Source organism: Zingiber officinale, chromosome 11B (assembly GCF_018446385.1).
Source record: "Zingiber officinale cultivar Zhangliang chromosome 11B, Zo_v1.1, whole genome shotgun sequence".
NCBI lineage: Eukaryota > Viridiplantae > Streptophyta > Magnoliopsida > Zingiberales > Zingiberaceae > Zingiber > Zingiber officinale.
The window spans coordinates 22982134-22999965 of NC_056007.1; the positions used below are offsets into that span (position 1 = coordinate 22982134).

Below are 17832 nucleotides of genomic sequence, written 5' to 3' on the forward strand. Positions count from 1 at the left end.
TATGTCCACATGCTTGGCCAAGGGGTATTTACGTTCTGTGTTTATTAGAATAGAGCATGAGCCTTATTGCTGTTTCTTTTGATGATAAGCGTTTTAGCACATATCAAACTCTAAATATGATCATCATTATTATATTATTAAGTAAGAAGTGATCAAGTGAATGCTTTTTGTTACCTTCCCCCCCCCCCCCCCCTTTTTGTACTTAGCAAGACTAGCGGATTTCTGTTGAAATCCTTATGAACACCTAACTGTGATGCAACTGTAAAATATTCTCTTAGGGAGCAGAGTAGTGCTCCAATGCTTTGTAAGGTTACATGTATCTTGCTAGAATATACTGATTTGTTATTTTTTTGTCATGTTCATCGAGTGAATTTGTGAACTCTTTTCCATGTTAGTTCCATTTCTTCATGTAGGATATGAAGAGAAGGGAGAAGGAGCTTCAAGCCAGGGAAGCAGAATTAGATAAGAGGGAAGGTATATTCTTGAGTTAAATGCTGAAAGAATCTCAGATGCACCATTGCAACTTGTAGTTTTTCATAATGTTGTGTGAATAAATAAGCTGTTTACAATCAATAGCAGATTCTAACATATAAAACTTTGACCACAATATGTTCCTCTCATCTAGGAACTCAAACGGATAGAAGAAGCTGCAGCCCAAGGTACTATATATTTTCTGTCTAGTAAATGTTTATCTTTTGTTCATATGCTGATTTAACTTTTTGTGCCTTTGTAGCGGGCATTATCATTGAGGAGAAAAATTGGCCGCCTTTTTTCCCTATCATACACCATGATGTTGAAAATGAAATACCAGTCCACTTGCAAAGATTGCAATATTTTGCTTTTGCATCATTGTTGGGTATGTTGTTTTTTGCTATAGCTTATTGTTCCTTCAGTTTCATGAATCACAAATTACAATTACAAGTTTTTAGAGGATTTTTACCGTTAATTAATAACTTTTGCATTTGCAATTCTTACAATATTCGAACATTCACATAAAATAGTAGTATGAAATTTATTGTTCCTATTGTTGAATGTACATTTCTTGATTTTTGTTCAGATGTTTCTAAGAAAAAAAGGGAATAAGCATTTCACTAGATGGCAATGCATCTATTTTATAGTTCAATGAACACTTATGTTAGGTCTTCAAAGACACTGGCAAAAGTAAATATTCAAATCTCGTGCAATCTCATCCTGCAGGTTTGGCTGGTTCCTTGTTTTGGAATATCATAGCAGTAACAGCAGCTTGGATAGAGGGAGGAGGTAGCCAGATAAGAGTTAGAGTTTGTCATCTAGTGTGTTTCCATGTTTTATACCGTCTTATCAAAGAAGATTGCTCATTTTTGTCTTCAATTCTGATACTCATATGTGAATCAATATTTTTTACTGTATTACAGATTTTATGACTAGTTTGTTATATCTCAATAAAGAAGATTGCTCTTTGTTCTCCAGGTGTCAAGATCTGGCTCCTTTCCATCATTTACTTCATCTCCGAAGTTCCAGGTGCATATATCCTGTGGTATCGACCGCTTTATCATGCCATGAGGCATTAAAGTTTGTAGTGTAAGCTTGCTCGCACAAACAATGCAAGTTGCATTTGCATGGAATGTAAATTGCAAATACTATCTTGATGTTGTAAAAAGAATATTTGTGTAATTTATGGATACTGACTTGATGTGTACAATATCTATTACCTTTTGATGTTGTAAGAAGAATAATTATGTGTAATTTGTGGATACTGACTTGATGTGCACAATATCTATTATCTTTTTATGTTGTAAGAAGAATATTTATGTGTTTGTTATATGGATATTAACTTGGTGTGTTTAGATATATCGGTGCATTTTTATTTGTGATTTTCTTAGTGAATTAAAAATATTAACTTAATTTTATGATTTGCTTGGTGATAATATTGGTTTTTCACTATTTCAGAAATCGAATTTGTGTTGTTAAACAATAATGATATTACATCGGTTTTCCACCGATGCAAAACCGGTGTCATTAACTAATATTACATCGGTCATATACCGCTGTCAAAACTGGTGTTATTAACATATAATATTACATCGGTTTTACACCCGATGTCGTTAAGAGATACTACACCGGTTAAAATTCGATGTCTAAAATGGCAGACCTTTTACATCGCCTTCATAGACATCGGTCGAAAATGTAATAGACAGCGGTGGAAAACCGATGTCTATGAGGGTTTTTCTTGTAGTGACTACTAGTCCTTGGACTTGAAGTCACCATGGATCCCTACATAAGGAGTTATGTACTTTGGTTTCGTCAAACGTCACCCGTAACTGGGTGGACTATAAAGGTGATTACTGGGTATGTAACGAATTATGCAGAGGGATGTGAGTGATGTAGATGGGATCTATCCCTCCTATATGACGGGAGCGACATCGATATTCTTGATAGAGTGAGACCACGAAGTGCATGACCATGCCCAAATGAGTCAATATGAGATATTGAGCTCATTTGATTTAGTGAGTCTACTTGGAGCTCAAGATTTAGATTGATTAGAGGATGACACGGTCAATGCCTCACATTGATCAATCTAGATGTCTAGGATAGAAGGACACTTGTCATATATTGTGAGGAGTCACAATTAGTAGTCACAAGGTGATGTTGGATCTCAACATTCTTGTAACTTGGGTAGTAATGATGTGTTGCTAGATACCGCTCATTACTTATGCTCCTAAATGGGTTTAGGGGCATTGCCAACGTTACAAGAACCTATAGGGTCACACACTAAGGACAATTAGATGGAGATTAGGTTCATATGATGAACCAAGAGGATTAGATTCATTTGATGAATCAAATTGGATTAAGAGTAATCCTAATTGGGCTAATTGAGTTGGACTCAAGTTAATTCATGTGTTCAACGAGTCTAATTTAGATTATGACTCATTGAATCAATTTAATTAAATGAATTAGATTCATTATATTAAATTGGCTTGAATTAAATGGTTGGATTAGATCAACCATGAGAGAGATTAAGTCAAGTTTGACTTGACTTGAGAGGAAGAGGAAAAGTCAAATTTGACTTGACTTTTTGCCACATCATTAGTGAGTTGGCAAGATGTGGACCAATGATGATGCTCCACATCATCATGGTTACTTAAGTGAGATGCCACCTCATGGAGGTTACAATTCTTCACTTTAATGACTCCACATTAATTGCACTTAATGTGAAAATGGGGGTTACACCTTTTTGAAAGTGGCCGACCACTATTGTGATGGTATGGAATGAATTTTTCATTCAAGGCAATTCACTTCATCCTCTTCCTCAAGCTCTCCCTCTCCCTCTCCTCCTCTACCATTGCTGAGACCCTTTGGAATGCTAGCACACTTTAAGGCTCTCTCTCCATTGAGTTGTTCGTGTGGATACGTATAGAGAGTTGTCTACGTTGACAACTTCGAGATCCGGCACTATTTGGATAAGCGGGAACGCGAAGGGCTTCGCTTCAAAGGTATAACCTTTTCCCTTGTAGATCTAAGTGTAGATCTAGGTAAACTCGTACTTGTAGTTTTTCAAAAAAAAAATTCTTTGCACGGATCCGTTGGCTAGGGAGTTTCGGGGTTTCCGCGACGCGAAAAAACGATTTTCGCGGCCTGAAAAACCCAACAGTGGTATCAGAGCCACGTGCAAAGACGAATACGAGTTTATTTTGGTTTTTATGAAAAATAAACATTCTTTGAATTTCTGTAATTTTAAGTTTTTAATGGTTTTTATGAGTATTTTTCTCGTAGAAGCGAAGCATAAGTGTTTCGACACTTGTAGGCTTCAACTACCGAGAAGAATTTTCAAAAACGGCAAAGTTTCACCCCAAAACTTTTTGGGACTGCGGGCTAAGGCGCTCTTGGATCACAAAGGAACCCTCGCGATGGTTAGATCGTGGGTAGGGGCGCTGCCCCTGGCCCCGCAAGGGGATTCGTTCCGTGATTGCGCCTGAAAATCGCTAAACGGGACCGCCGGAAAATTGTACTCATAAAAGTTGTAAAAATTATGAAAAATTACAGAAAATTATGAAAATATATAATTTTGAATTATATATTATTTTTGTGATAGTCATGGCCCAAAAAGACCTAATATGATTGGATTTGTGTTGTAATTTATAATACGACCTGCGTGCCGTCATGTGTTTGTGTGTGTTGTATTTGATACGCGACCTGCGCGTCGTGCCTCCCTATTTATATTCTGGTTGTAAATTAGATTTAGACTCGAATGTAACTCGAGTTTCAAAATGTAATGTAAATTTTGAAGCGGTGGAAGGTCCACTCAAGACGGAGTTACGAGGAAGGCGCGAGCAACACAAGCTGGTCAAAAGGAAGGCGCTTGAGAAGCTGTTGACCTTAGGTTGACCATCTGATCTTCTCATTGGCTTGAGAAGATCGTAGTAGGGCCATGACATAATCACAAAATTTAGTTAATTACTTGTGTATGTGATGCATGTTTAATTAAGTAATTAATTAGTGCCTAACGATTAAGATTAGATCTAAATCGTGCATAAGATGCACCCTTACGATTAGATTAGATCTACATCGTGTACAAGATGCACCCTATCGATTAGATTAGATCTATATTGAGTATATGATACAGCATCAACGTTTAGATTAGATCTAAATCACGTCAACTCTAATGTCTACCGTGCCATAATACCTATCACTACCTCGATCACATGTGTTGTTGAATCTGCCAAAGCAGAGCAACACATATTATCTTGGTAGGGTACGGAGGGACAATCTTGGTCCCGCCTATCAACGCATGGGTGAGTACAACTCAATTAGATTGAGTAACTAGTTAATTCGGTTGGATCGAGTACAACTATAAGCATTCTTCCAACGGTTGAAAAGATAGGACATAAATCACATTTATATTAATTCTTGGGTGTATTAGCCAAAGCTAACTCAAGTTTTAATATAACTGCGGATAATGATCCTATAAACAAGAGTTGCATAGAGATGTAATTGGTAATCGTTACCTACCGATCATACTAAATCTTGGGCGTATTAGCCAAAGTTAACTCAAGGGTTAGTATGATGTGGATCTTGTCCCACATGAATTATAGAATTCAGTGGGAGCATCATTTAGTTGAAGGCCTAATTAAATGATTTAAAAGAATATGATATTTATTTCTACATTTATTTCTGTTGTAGAATTTCCATGACGTCAAACACGAACAACTTCTCTCTGCGTTCTGTCCTTAAGAAGGACAAGCTTAACGGAGCAAATTTCCTGGACTGGTACAGGAACCTGAGAATAGTTCTCACCCAAGAACGTAAACTGTACGTTCTGGAGCAGCCCATTCCGGAGGCTCCTCCTGCCACTGCCATGCGAGCAGACCGAGATGCTTACAAGAAGCATCAAGATGACGCATTAGATGTGTCTTGTCTTATGCTCGCGACCATGAACTCTAAGCTTCAGAATCAACATGAGTTGATGGATGCTTACGATATGGTTGAACATCTTTATCACCTATATCAAGGACAAGCAAGGCACTGGAAGAGGAACTCCAAAGAATACTTGGAAGATCTTAAGAAGAAGAGAAATAAGATTTCTACTTCAGGTATACATGTTATAGAAGTCAACCTCTCTATTTCTTCATCGTGGGTATTAGATACCGAATGTGCTTCGCACATTTGTACTAATGTACAAGTACTGAGCAATAGCAGGACATTGACGAAGGGTGAGGTAGACCTACGAGTAAGCAATGGAGCACAGGTTGCTGCTATTGCTGTAGGAACTTACTATCTATCTCTACCCTCTGGGCTTGTACTAGAATTAGATGATTGTTGTTATGTGCCTGCCTTGACTAAGAACATAATTTCAGTTTCTTGTTTGGACAAGAAAGGATTTTCGTTTACAATAAAGAACAAATGTTGTTCCGTCTATTTAAACGATATGTTCTATTGTAGTGCACCTCTGATAAATGGACTCTATATTCTAGACCTTGAAAGCCCTATCTATAACATAAATACCAAGAGGTTCAAGTCAAATGACCTGAACCAAACCTATCTCTAGCACTGTCGCTTAGGTCATATAAATGACAAGCGCTTATCCCAACTCCATAAAAATGGTTTGCTGGACTCATTTGATTTTGAATCTTATGAGATGTGCGAGTCATGCCTACTAGGCAAGATGACCAAGACTCCCTTTAGTGGGCACAGCGAAAGAGCGACTGATTTGTTAGGACTCATACATAGTGATGTATGTGGCCCTTTCAATGCCGCTGCTAGAGGCGGTTATAGGTACTTCATCACATTTACTGATGACTTCAGTAGATATGGTTATGTGTACTTGATGACACATAAGTCTGAATCCTTTGAAAAGTTCAAAGAATTCAAGAATGAAGTACAGAACTAGCTAGGCAAGAGTATTAAGATACTTCGATCCGATCGAGGTGGAGAATACCTTAGCCATGAGTTCCGTGACTATCTAGCTGAGTGTGGGATTCTATCCCAACTCACTCCTCCTGGAACACCATAGTGGAATGGTGTATCCGAAAGGAGGAATCGTACCCTATTAGATATGGTACGATCTATGATGAGTCACACAGATCTTTCGACATACCTTTGGGGTTATGCTCTAGACACGACAACTTTTATACTCAACCGAGTTCCATCCAAGGCAGTGATAAAGACACCATATAGGATATGGACTGGGAGAGATGCCTAGGTGTCTTTCATGAGGATTTGGGGTTGTGAGGCTTACGTTAGACGTCAAGTCTCAGACAAATTAGGACCCAAATCCGACAAGTGCTACTTTATTGGATATCCCAAGGAAACTAAGGGATATTACTTCTACATTCCTAGTCAGCACAAGGTAGTTGTGGCAAAGACTGGGTCTTTCTAGAAAGGGACTTTGTTTCTAGAAAGACTAGTGGGAGCACGTTCGATCTTGAAGAAGTTCAAGATGCAAATAATAGCACTGATGCCTCGATGGAAGTTGAACTGGAACCACAAAGTGTTGTGGATGATGTTGTTCCACAAGGAGTTGAGGAACAACAACCAGTTCGAGTAGACATACTTCTTCGCGGGTTTGATAGGGTATGCCATCAGCCTGAGAGATACTCATTTCTCTTGTCTGACCATGATGACGTTGTGCTCATAGAGGATGAGCCTATCACCTATCAGGAAGTTGTGATGAGACCAGATTCCGAGAAATGGCTAGAGGCCATGAGATCCGAAATGGAATCCATGTACACCAACCAAGTATGGACTTTGGTTGATCCACCTGAAGGGGTAAAACCCATAGGGTGTAAGTGGGTCTTTAAGAGAAAGACTGACATGGATGGATTTATCTATAAGGGTCGCTTGGTAGCTAAAGGTTTCAAGCAGATTCATGGTATTGACTATGATGAAACCTTTTCTCCAATAGCGATGTTTAAGTCCATTCGGATCATGCTTGCTATTGCAGCTTACCACGATTACGAGATCTGGCAGATGGATGTCAAAACCACGTTTCTGAATGGAAACCTACTCGAGGATGTGTACATGACACAACCTGAGGGTTTTGTAGATCCAAAGCATACTAGCAGAGTATGCAAGCTGCATAGGTCCATTTATGGACTAAAGCAAGCTTCTCGGAGCTGGAATCTTTGATTCGATGATGCAATCAAACAGTTTGGTTTCATCAAGAACGAAGATGAACCTTGTGTCTACAAGAAGATTATAGGGGACATAGTTGTCTTCCTCATATTGTATGTGGATGACATACTACTCATTGGGAAAGACATCCCTTTGCTTCAGTCTGTCAAGACCTGGCTAGGGAGTTGCTTCTCAATGAAGGACTTAGGTGAGACATCCCGCGTTCTAGGGATACAGATCTATAAAGATAGATCTAAGAGATTGCTTGGCCTAAGTCAGAGTACATATATTGACAAGGTACTCCTTCGGTTTGCCATGCAGAACTCCAAGAAGGGATTTCTGCCGATGTCACATGGCGTGAGTCTTTCGAAGACTCAAGGTCCCTCTTCTAGAGAGGAGAGAGACCGCATGGATCAGATCCCTTATGCCTTAGTCATAGGATCTATCATGTACGCCATGCTATGTACTCGACCTGATGTCTCGTATGCTTTGAACATGACGAGATACGTCGGATCCGGTGAAAGTCATTGGATAGCGATCAAGAATATTCTTAAGTATTTAAGAAGGACTAAAGAATATTTCTTGATATATGGAGGCGATGATGAGCTAGTAAAGGGTTCTGATGATGCTAGCTTCGAATGAGGATGACTATAGATCGTGATCGAGGTTCGTGTTTTGCATTAATGGTGGTCTTGTGGTGGAAGAGTTGAGCGAGGACACGATGGTGATTCTCTGACGGTAGTATATTCTCGCATCGAGGCGTGAAAGGAGGCGATTGGATTCAAGTTCATCACTGAACTTGGGGTGGTTCCTAGCATTGCTAACCCTATTGAGCTCTATTGTGACAACAATGGAGCTATAGCATAGGCGAAGGAACCTCGCTCACACCAGCGGACCAAACACATACTACGGCGCTTCCATCTCATTCCGGAGATCATCGAGAGAGGATATGTGAAGATTTGCAGAGTACCTATAGAGGCTAACATCGCAAATCCCTTGACCAAGGCTTTGGCACAGAGGAAGCATGATGGGCACACTAGGTCATTGGGGCTTAGAGCCTACACTGATTGACACTAGTGCTAGTGGGAGATTGTTAGCTAGAGCCCTAGAGCCAATCATTTGATGATTGTATTTTGGACTTGTTGTATCATATTCTATATAAATAAAGGCATTTGGTTTTTGGTTGTTATACTTACTTGTATTGGTGCCAAATAAACTAAGTATAATAACGTCCTTGAGTAGAAGGTTCTTAACCTATATCAATCGATTGGTTGAATCGATAGTGAGATGATATAGGGAACACTACTCTTAATCATTCCTAGTCGAGTATTAACATTCAGGCACAATGTTAATGCAATAAGACTAGCATGTAGGTCAACTCGATGACTTTATCTCACAAGTCATGGATATAGAGATATCAAGTTGACACATGGGTATGCATTGGAGAATGTATACTGAATGACCCGCCGTGAGAAAGTATCATGGATCGTTATATGAGTGTCATATACTTTCTCATGTGGCTATTAGTATGACTACTAGTCCTTAGACCTGAAGTCACCATGGATCCCTACATAAGGAGTTATGTACTTTGGTTTCGTCAAACGTCACCCGTAACTGGGTGGAATATAAAGGCGATTACTGGGTATGTAACGAATTATGCAGAGGGATGTGAGTGATGTAGATGGGATCTATCCCTCCTATATGACGGGAGCGACATCGATATTTCTTGATAGAGTGAGACCACGAAGTGCATGGCCATGCCCAAATAAGTCAATATAGGATATTGAGCTCATTTGATTGAGTGAGTCTACTTGGAGTTCAAGATTTAGATTGATTAGAGGATGACACGGTCTATGCCTCACATTGATCAATCTAGATGTCTAGGATAGAAGGACACTTGTCATATTTTGTGAGGAGTCACAATTAGTAGTCACAAGGTGATGTTGGATCTCAACATTCTTGTAACTTGGGTAGTAATGATGTGTTGGTAGATACCGCTCATTACTTATGCTCCTAAATGGGTTTAGGGGCATTGCCAACATTACAAGAACCTATAGGGTCACACACTAAGGACAATTAGATGGAGATTAGGTTCATATGATGAACCAAGAGGATTAGATTCATTTGATGAATCAAATTGGATTAAGAGTAATCCTAATTGGGCTAATTGAGTTGGACTCAAGTTGATTCATGTGTTCAATGAGTCTAATTTAGATTATGACTCATTGAATCAATTTAATTAAATGAATTAGATTCATTATATTAAATTGGCTTGAATTAAATGGTTGGATTAGATCAACCATGAGAGAGATTAAGTCAAGTTTGACTTGACTTGAGAGGAAGAGGAAAAGTCAAGTTTGACTTGACTTTTTGCCACATCATTAGTGAGTTGGCAAGATGTGGACCAATGATGATGCTCCACATCATCATGGTTACTTAAGTGAGATGTCACCTCATGGAGGTTACAATTCTTCACTTTAATGGCTCCACATTAATTGCACTTAATGTGGAAATGGGGATTACACCTTTTTGAAAGTGGCCGGCCACTATTGTGATGGTATGGAATGAATTTTTCATTCAAGGCAATTCACTTCATCCTCTTCCTCAAGCTCTCCCTCTCCCTCTCCTCCTCTACCATTGCTGAGACCCTTTGGAGTGCTAGCACACTCTAAGGCTCTCTCTCCATTGAGTTGTTCATGTGGATACGTATAGAGAGTTGTCTACGTTGACAACTTCGAGATCCGGCACCATTTGGATGAGCGGGAACGCGAAGGGCTTCGCTTCAAAGGTATAACCTTTTCCCTTGTAGATCTAAGTGTAGATCTAGGTAAACTCGTAATTGTAGTTTTTCGAAAAATTTTTCTTTGCACGGATCCGTTGGCTAGCGAGTTTCGGGGTTTCTGCGATGCGAAAAAGCGGTTTTCGCGGCCCGAAAAAGCGGTTTTCGCGGCCCGAAAAACCCAACATCCAAGTAGGGGAGGGTTATTAGTGGGTTTTGGTCAAAACCCACTGATGGACCTAGACACCTTTGTTTCGACCCATTTCAGTTCGAGTGGTATTCCGGAGTTGCAAGGACTCCAAATCTGCTGGAAAATCATTATTTAAAGCTCTATAGGTGCAGAGAAAAAAATAAACTATAATCAGCCTCCGTTGGGCCTGATATGAGTGCATATCAGGCCCAACGTGGGCCTGGTATCGTATCATTTCATAAAACATTAAATCTAACTCCCCTAATATAAATTCCAAACATTCTAACAGTGTCCTGTTGAAAAAAATAAATAACATCAATTTTAAAAGTCCCCTTCAGAAAAGTTGTGCCCTGTTCCATGCCAACTGGCACGGAGCAATACCTTCTTAGAAATGAGGTATAAATACGTTTTGACACCAGATATACCTTCTCCCTAGTCAGAACTTCACAGGGAACGTGATTTCAGGTAAATCCAAGTAGGGGAGGGACATCAGTGGGTTTTGGTCAAAACTCACTGATGGACCTAGACACCTCTTATTCGACCCATTTCAGTTCGAGTGGTATTCTGGAGTTGCAAGGACTCCAAATCTGCTGGAAAATCATTATTTAAAGCTCTATAGGTGCTGGGAAAAAAATAAAATATAATCAACCTTCGTTGGACCTGATATGCTTCAATATCAGGCCCAACGTGGGCCTGATATGAGTATCTATCAAGCCCAACGTGGGCCTGGTATCATATCGTTTCATAAAACATTAAATATAACTCTCCCTAATATAAACTCCAAACATTGTAACAGTGTCCTGATGAAAAAAATAAATAACAACAATTTTAAAAATCCTCTTCAGAAAAGCTGTGCCCTGTTCCGTGCCAACTGGTACGGAGCAATACCTTCTTATAAATGGGGTATAAATATGTTTTGACACCAGATATACCTCCTCCCTAGTCAGAACTTCACAGGGACCGTGATTTCAGGTAAATCCAAGTATGGGAGGGCCATCAGTGGGTTTTGGTCAAAACCCACTGATGGACCTAGACACCTCTGATTCGACCCATTTCAGTCCAAGTGGTATTCTGGAGTTCCAAGGAATCCATCGGTGGTAGCCAATCATGGTTTAAAGCTCCATAGGTGTGCTGACAAGTGATGGAAAAAAACAAATTTAGGCACCGTTGGGCCTGATATGATTGAATATCAGGCCCAACGTGGGCCTGGTATGGTATCTTTTCTTAAAAATGTATACTATCTCCCCCTTTCTAAAAACTCAAAATGTGCTACCATGCTCCTTATCAAAAAAGAAATTAAAGTAAAATAAATTGATTCACCATAAATTTAATTTACACAAACAGTAAATCATTACAAGAATAGTATATTACAATTGTTCAGTATCTACAGTTTAAAGTTTTTGTCAAACATGATTTTATGTCCATGTCTAAATCTATAAGCTCTCATATCAGCTTGTACAAAGTCTGTAGATCTCTGGAACATCAAACTCTCTACATAGCGCATTATAAAAAAAGCACAATCCAACCTACAAAAGAAAAGCAGAATGCATCATAAAAAAAGCCAAATCCAATTATTATGGAAGATACACAAATACTTACGATTTGCTTTGTGTGGGGCCAATAACTTGAATCGTTTTATACTCTCTCCCGGAGAAAGGTGTAAACCTTTATGGCATCTGGTATAGTATGACCAGTTTAGCTCCTTAAAAAATAACACCTACAAATATCAAACCATAGTAATTAATACATAACCAATGATTATTGGATATACGAAATTTGTTACTTACAGTTTGATTAAAAACAGAAGTGTAATTTTCTATGGTACCAAGAGAGTTATAATGAATTATTTGACTTTTCTCCAGGTCCATGACCATTAGATGCCAATGATCATCTTGGTTATTTAGAGGATAGAAAATATATCTAATGTCCTTGTCATCATCAGTTTTTGCAGTTTGTTTCAATGCATCCACGTGCATCATTCCGAACAATTTCTATGCAAATAATAGAGGTATTTAGATGACTGCATCCAATATATATTATAAACAATTTACAATGAGATAAGGGACATACTCGGAATCCAACCCCACAAAATATAGATGGGTGGTACGGTGAGTTAGAGTTTTTTGTCTTCATTAGCAAGAATATTCCAATAAACATTTATGCAATCCCCATTGGTGTATTACGTCTAATCAAATATTGTCATAAAAGATTGAATATCTAAAGAGAAATTATCATTTGTCCATATTGGTTGCACCGTCACCCTACACACAAGGATACAGTCAATGGTATTTAATAAATTTAAAGTAAAAAAAATATCATTAAAGTCCAATAATAATAATCCTTCATTGACATGTGGTTTAAGTATTTAGGCTGGCAACTACCTTACCTTAACTGACTGAGCTTCAATAATGCATCGGCTATCACACCATCTTGACTCTTTTTAAAAAATGTCTTCGCTTGTTGAGATAATTAAAATTATACTATGTCATTAAGGAATATAAAATAACAACTTACCTACTCTCGACCGTACCTTCAATATTTTGGTTTTGACCTTGTTAAGTTCATCACATTTTGTTTCTAGCTGCGATGAAATTGTATCTTCTGTCTTTGATGGTGCAGGAGCATCTGGTTCGATAGTAAGAATAAGCTGTTTGCCTTTTTTTTTTGTTGCATTCGGCTATCAAACTTCTCTGGGTTCTCTTTCTTTTGGGGGCTACCCGAAAATTAGTTGGAATTATAGACAGATTAGGGTCTATGCCTTCTGATGCTCTTGGCTCCCCTGATATGCTTTGTATGACTTGTTGGAGTTCTTTAATCTTATTTTCGGCATCAGCTATGATTTTTTCTTTAACATTTAAAATTCTGTTATCCACGTCAGAATTTATAGTGTCAGCCTTGGTGCCACTCGTATCCCGTTCCTTACGTAGTTCACTTATTTGTTGATCCTTTTCTTTAAGCATAGATTCCATATCAGCAATCACAATATCCTTTGCTGTTACTAGACTATCCTTTTCTTCTATCACCGTTGCCAGGTTTTTATTAGCTTCCTCTAAACTTTGAGTAGCTTTATGTAAATCTTGCTTTAAACTATCAATTTTGTTATCATTTTTCTTGCACAAAATATAATCTACCGTATCGTCACACTGCAGTAGACCTTCTTCGGCTTGCTGTAAAGATTCTTGGCCAACCAACTCAAGAGACTCAGTTGGTTGAGGCCGGTTTGGTAGTAAATCCAACTCTGATTCTGCCGGAATTAAATCTACTAAAATTTTATCTGCAGTTACACGGTCTATCATTTTTTTGACTGTGTCAACATGATAGTTAGGTCACCTCCACCATAGTATTCTTGGCAATTTTTCTGGATGGTCTGGATCAATAATGCTGATGTGCTCATACACCCATACCTACAATATGATTATAAAAATAATTTATAATATTTACAAACACTACAAGAAAACAGGGCTTTAGAAACCGATTTTTAAAACAAAAATAAAATCTGTTTTAGATTTATATAAATCAGAGACAGATTTAATACGGAATTATTAATTCGTTTCATTTTAGTAAATTATATATTTTTTTAAAAAAATTAAGACAGAATTTAAAATAAATTTGAAACGAAATTACATATAAATTTTTATAAACAAAAATAAATATGAATTATAAACAAAATTTGAGACTGTATCATTTCTGTGACAAATATTGTTTATAAATTAATTAAAAGTTAAAACGGAAATAAAATCTGTTTCAGATTTATATAAATCAGAGACAGATTTAATACAGAATTATTAATCCGTTTCATTTTAGTAAATTATATATTTAAAAAAAATTAAGACAGAATTTAAAACAAATTTGAAACGAACATATAAATTTTTATAAACAAAAATAAATATGAATTATAATCAGAAGACTGTATAATTTCTGTGACAAATTTCGTTTATAAATTAATTAAAAGTTAAAACGAAAATAAAATCTATTTCAAATTTATATAAATCAGATACAGATTTGTTACATAATAATTAATTTGTTTAACTTTAATGAAATATAATATTTGAAAAGAAATTTAAAACAAATTTTGATACGAAGCTATGTATAAATTTTATTAAAAAAATAAATATGAATTATAAACGGAATTTGTGATCGTTTAAATATTTTTAAACGAAAATAGAATTTGTTTTATATTTATATAAATCAGAGACATGGAATTGTAAATATATTCACTTTGATAAAATATAATATATGAAAAAACTTTAAGAAAGAATTTAAATCAAATTTAATATGAAATTATATATAACTTTTTATAAAGAAAAATAAATATGAATTAGGTTTTCTAACCCTTTCTCCTCGTCTTAATTTGGCTTTGGCTTTATCAGAGTAGGTACAAATTCTTTTTCCCCCGCCTCTGATTTTATTTTTCTCGTGCTTGGTGGCTATCTTATACTGCTGCAAAGGTTGCTCGTAGCTGCGAGGCCGACCGTAGTTGTGAGGGCGATCGTAACCACTTAAGGTTGTCTACAGTTGCTTCTCAAGGCCGCAAGGTTCGTGACCTTTTCAATTAGCCCCCTCATGCGACCGTGAGGTCGTCCACCCTACAGTCCTTGAATTCTTATTATTTTTATTGATTTTTACTAATAATTGTGCACTTTTATTGTAAAATACGACAATAAAAAAATAATAATAATAATTAAATAATAAGATTTAATTGGGAAATAATCTTAACGGAATTTTTAGACATTTTTAGGAATTTTTCAGAGCTCGCTAGATATAATTGGAGGGGGCATATTTGCACTTGAGAAAAATCTATTTGGAATATCCAATTTAAGTAGGAGTTGATAAAAGAAATTACTTAGGTTTTAATTAAAATAAACCTAGTTATCTAATTTAATTAATGGTTATAATTCCTCACCGTGCCCTATTCCTCTCTAATCGTCGAATCCTTCCTCACCTTATCTCGTCGCCGCCCCGATTCTTCCTCCTCTCTCACGCCGTGTTTACTCTCTGCTCTTCTTCTTCTCCTCATCTTCTCCAACCGGTGCCCCTTTCTCTTCTTCCGCGTCATCTTCCCTCCTCTGCCGTCGTCTCCTCGTCGCGGAGGTCCTCACCACGCCGATTGTCACGAGAGCACCGCTGACAGCAGTCTTTCTCTCCGCGAGCCTCACCAACACCAAGCTCTCTGGGCTATCAGGCGGCCCGATCCTCTTCTACTTTTCCCCTTGCGTCTCTGCCCTAGATGCAGCCGACGTCATCGCATCCGACCACAGTACCTGCAATTTTGGGCGGCTAGCGTCGCCGCCATCTCTTTCACCGGCTGCCACTTCTTCCTCTTCCATCTGCCACCGTCGGAGAGCTGAGTACACAGGAGAGTAGGGTTGTTCTTCCGCGTATCAGCAGTTGCGAGGGGTTACCACGCGTTGCCCCCTTCAATTGTGCCGTGGCCATCCGGTCAGCCACAAGGAGGTATGAGATGTTGTCATCTCTATTCCTCTTCCCTGTTTGACAGCCGTCACAACTTATCAACGGATTGGCATCTTCTGGATTGCAGATCCATTGCTGCGGTGACCCCATTTGTGCTTGGATTTGTGCCACTGTCGTGTATCTGTGAATTCTGAGGCGGTGAGGGTTGTTGGACAGATTTACCATCGTCGAAAGAGCCACAAACTGCTGATAAGGGTAGTAATCTGAACCTGATCAGATTTATTAGGTTGTTTCTTTTTATCATGTTGGATGTGTGTTATGTTTCTTATTGAATGCTTATATCAAACTTGATCTCCCTTAATTAGAATGCACACACTTGGCTTTAATTGTTTCATGCACCCAACTTGTTTGATAAAATATTCCGTAGTTAGGTTCTAATTTTTGCATGTCATGTGTTCATTTCACGTTCGGTGAAATGTCTCTTTCAATAGTTAGGTTCTATCTGATGCATCTTAGTTTACTTAACTCTTGCTTTGTATTGCTCTTTCAATTGTTAAGTTTTATGTCTTCATTTAAATTCAATTAGGTTAAGTTAGATTAGGTTTCTTTAATGCTCTAGGTTTTGTTCCATGCTTAGTTTCGTTAATTACTTCATGTTGACTATTATTTTCTGCAATTGTATTTTATTCATTAGGTTTGATTTCATAGTTGCTTTGCTATTTCAAATCTTAGTCTTAGAATCCAAAATTTTCTATTATCTTGTATTTGATTTTGTTTTATGTACTTAGAGATTCTAAGTTTAAGATTCAAATTTGAAGAAAATCCTACTTAAGTATTTGTTCACACTGACCTAATTTTTATGGTTTTGTGATGCCTATTGTTTCAAAGCCAAAAGAGTCTTCATGACTTGTTAATTCTTTAGCATTGACAACTATGGACTAATTAGTGGGTGATCATTGATATTGATTATGACTTTTGTATAATTTTAATTTATTTGTATTAAAAATTCTGATATTGTAAGACTTGTTTCATATTTTGATTTGTTAGATTTTCTCAACAAAATTGGTTGGTTCATTAATCTGTACAAGAGAAGCAATTTATCTCATGGAATTCGAAGACAGGGAGGGCAAAAGAAGAAAATAAAGGCATGCATGTTATTAGCTCGAGGATAGAGGAACAAATTATTGAAAGAGAAAAAAAACTTGTTATTATAGAGGGAAGAAAATCTCAAGGAGATGATTCGGAGATGATTCAAGAAATGGAATATACAAATCATTTATATCTAGGAAAATTTGATCTTTATAGTTTGATTATTGGTCAAATTTGTTTGGATAATGTAAATATTTATTTATTTTAATATTAATTGTATAATACATTTGCAATTAGAAGTTATTTCTTTTTAATAATTTTAATTTATTTGAAATGAAGAATTATTTAAATATATTGATGAAAAATATAAAAAAGTAATATAATAATATTTAGTGATAAATTTAAAAATAAAATTATATACAGATTTATAAATAGAATTGTAAACAGATTTATAAACAGGATTAATAACAGATTTAAAATAAAATTAGAGACAGAATTTACATTTGAAATTAATTTTATTTTGTTAACTTGAAACAGATTTATAAACAGTTTTTTCATCCGTTTCAAAAATTAGAGACAGAATATTTCCGTTTCAAAATTAGCTATGGGGCTTTCACTAACGGATTTTTGAGACGGAATATTCCGTCTCAAACTTTCTTTAGAGACGGAAAAATGATTTTCAGAGACAGATTTTTTCGTCTCTAAAGCCCTGTTTTCTTGTAGTGAAATATCGTGATATATATGTGTAATCGGACTTACAGCCAAAATATTT

General features: G+C 37.0%; 1 long non-coding RNA gene across 1 annotated transcript; it reads left to right on the forward strand.

Moving 5' to 3' along the window:
* Window positions 1–15455: 15455 nt before the first annotated feature.
* Window positions 15456–17037, forward strand: LOC122035395. The gene is made up of 3 exons (XR_006126971.1): window positions 15456–16013; window positions 16099–16226; window positions 17019–17037. It is a non-coding gene; the product is annotated as an uncharacterized LOC122035395 (long non-coding RNA).
* Window positions 17038–17832: the final 795 nt, after the last annotated feature.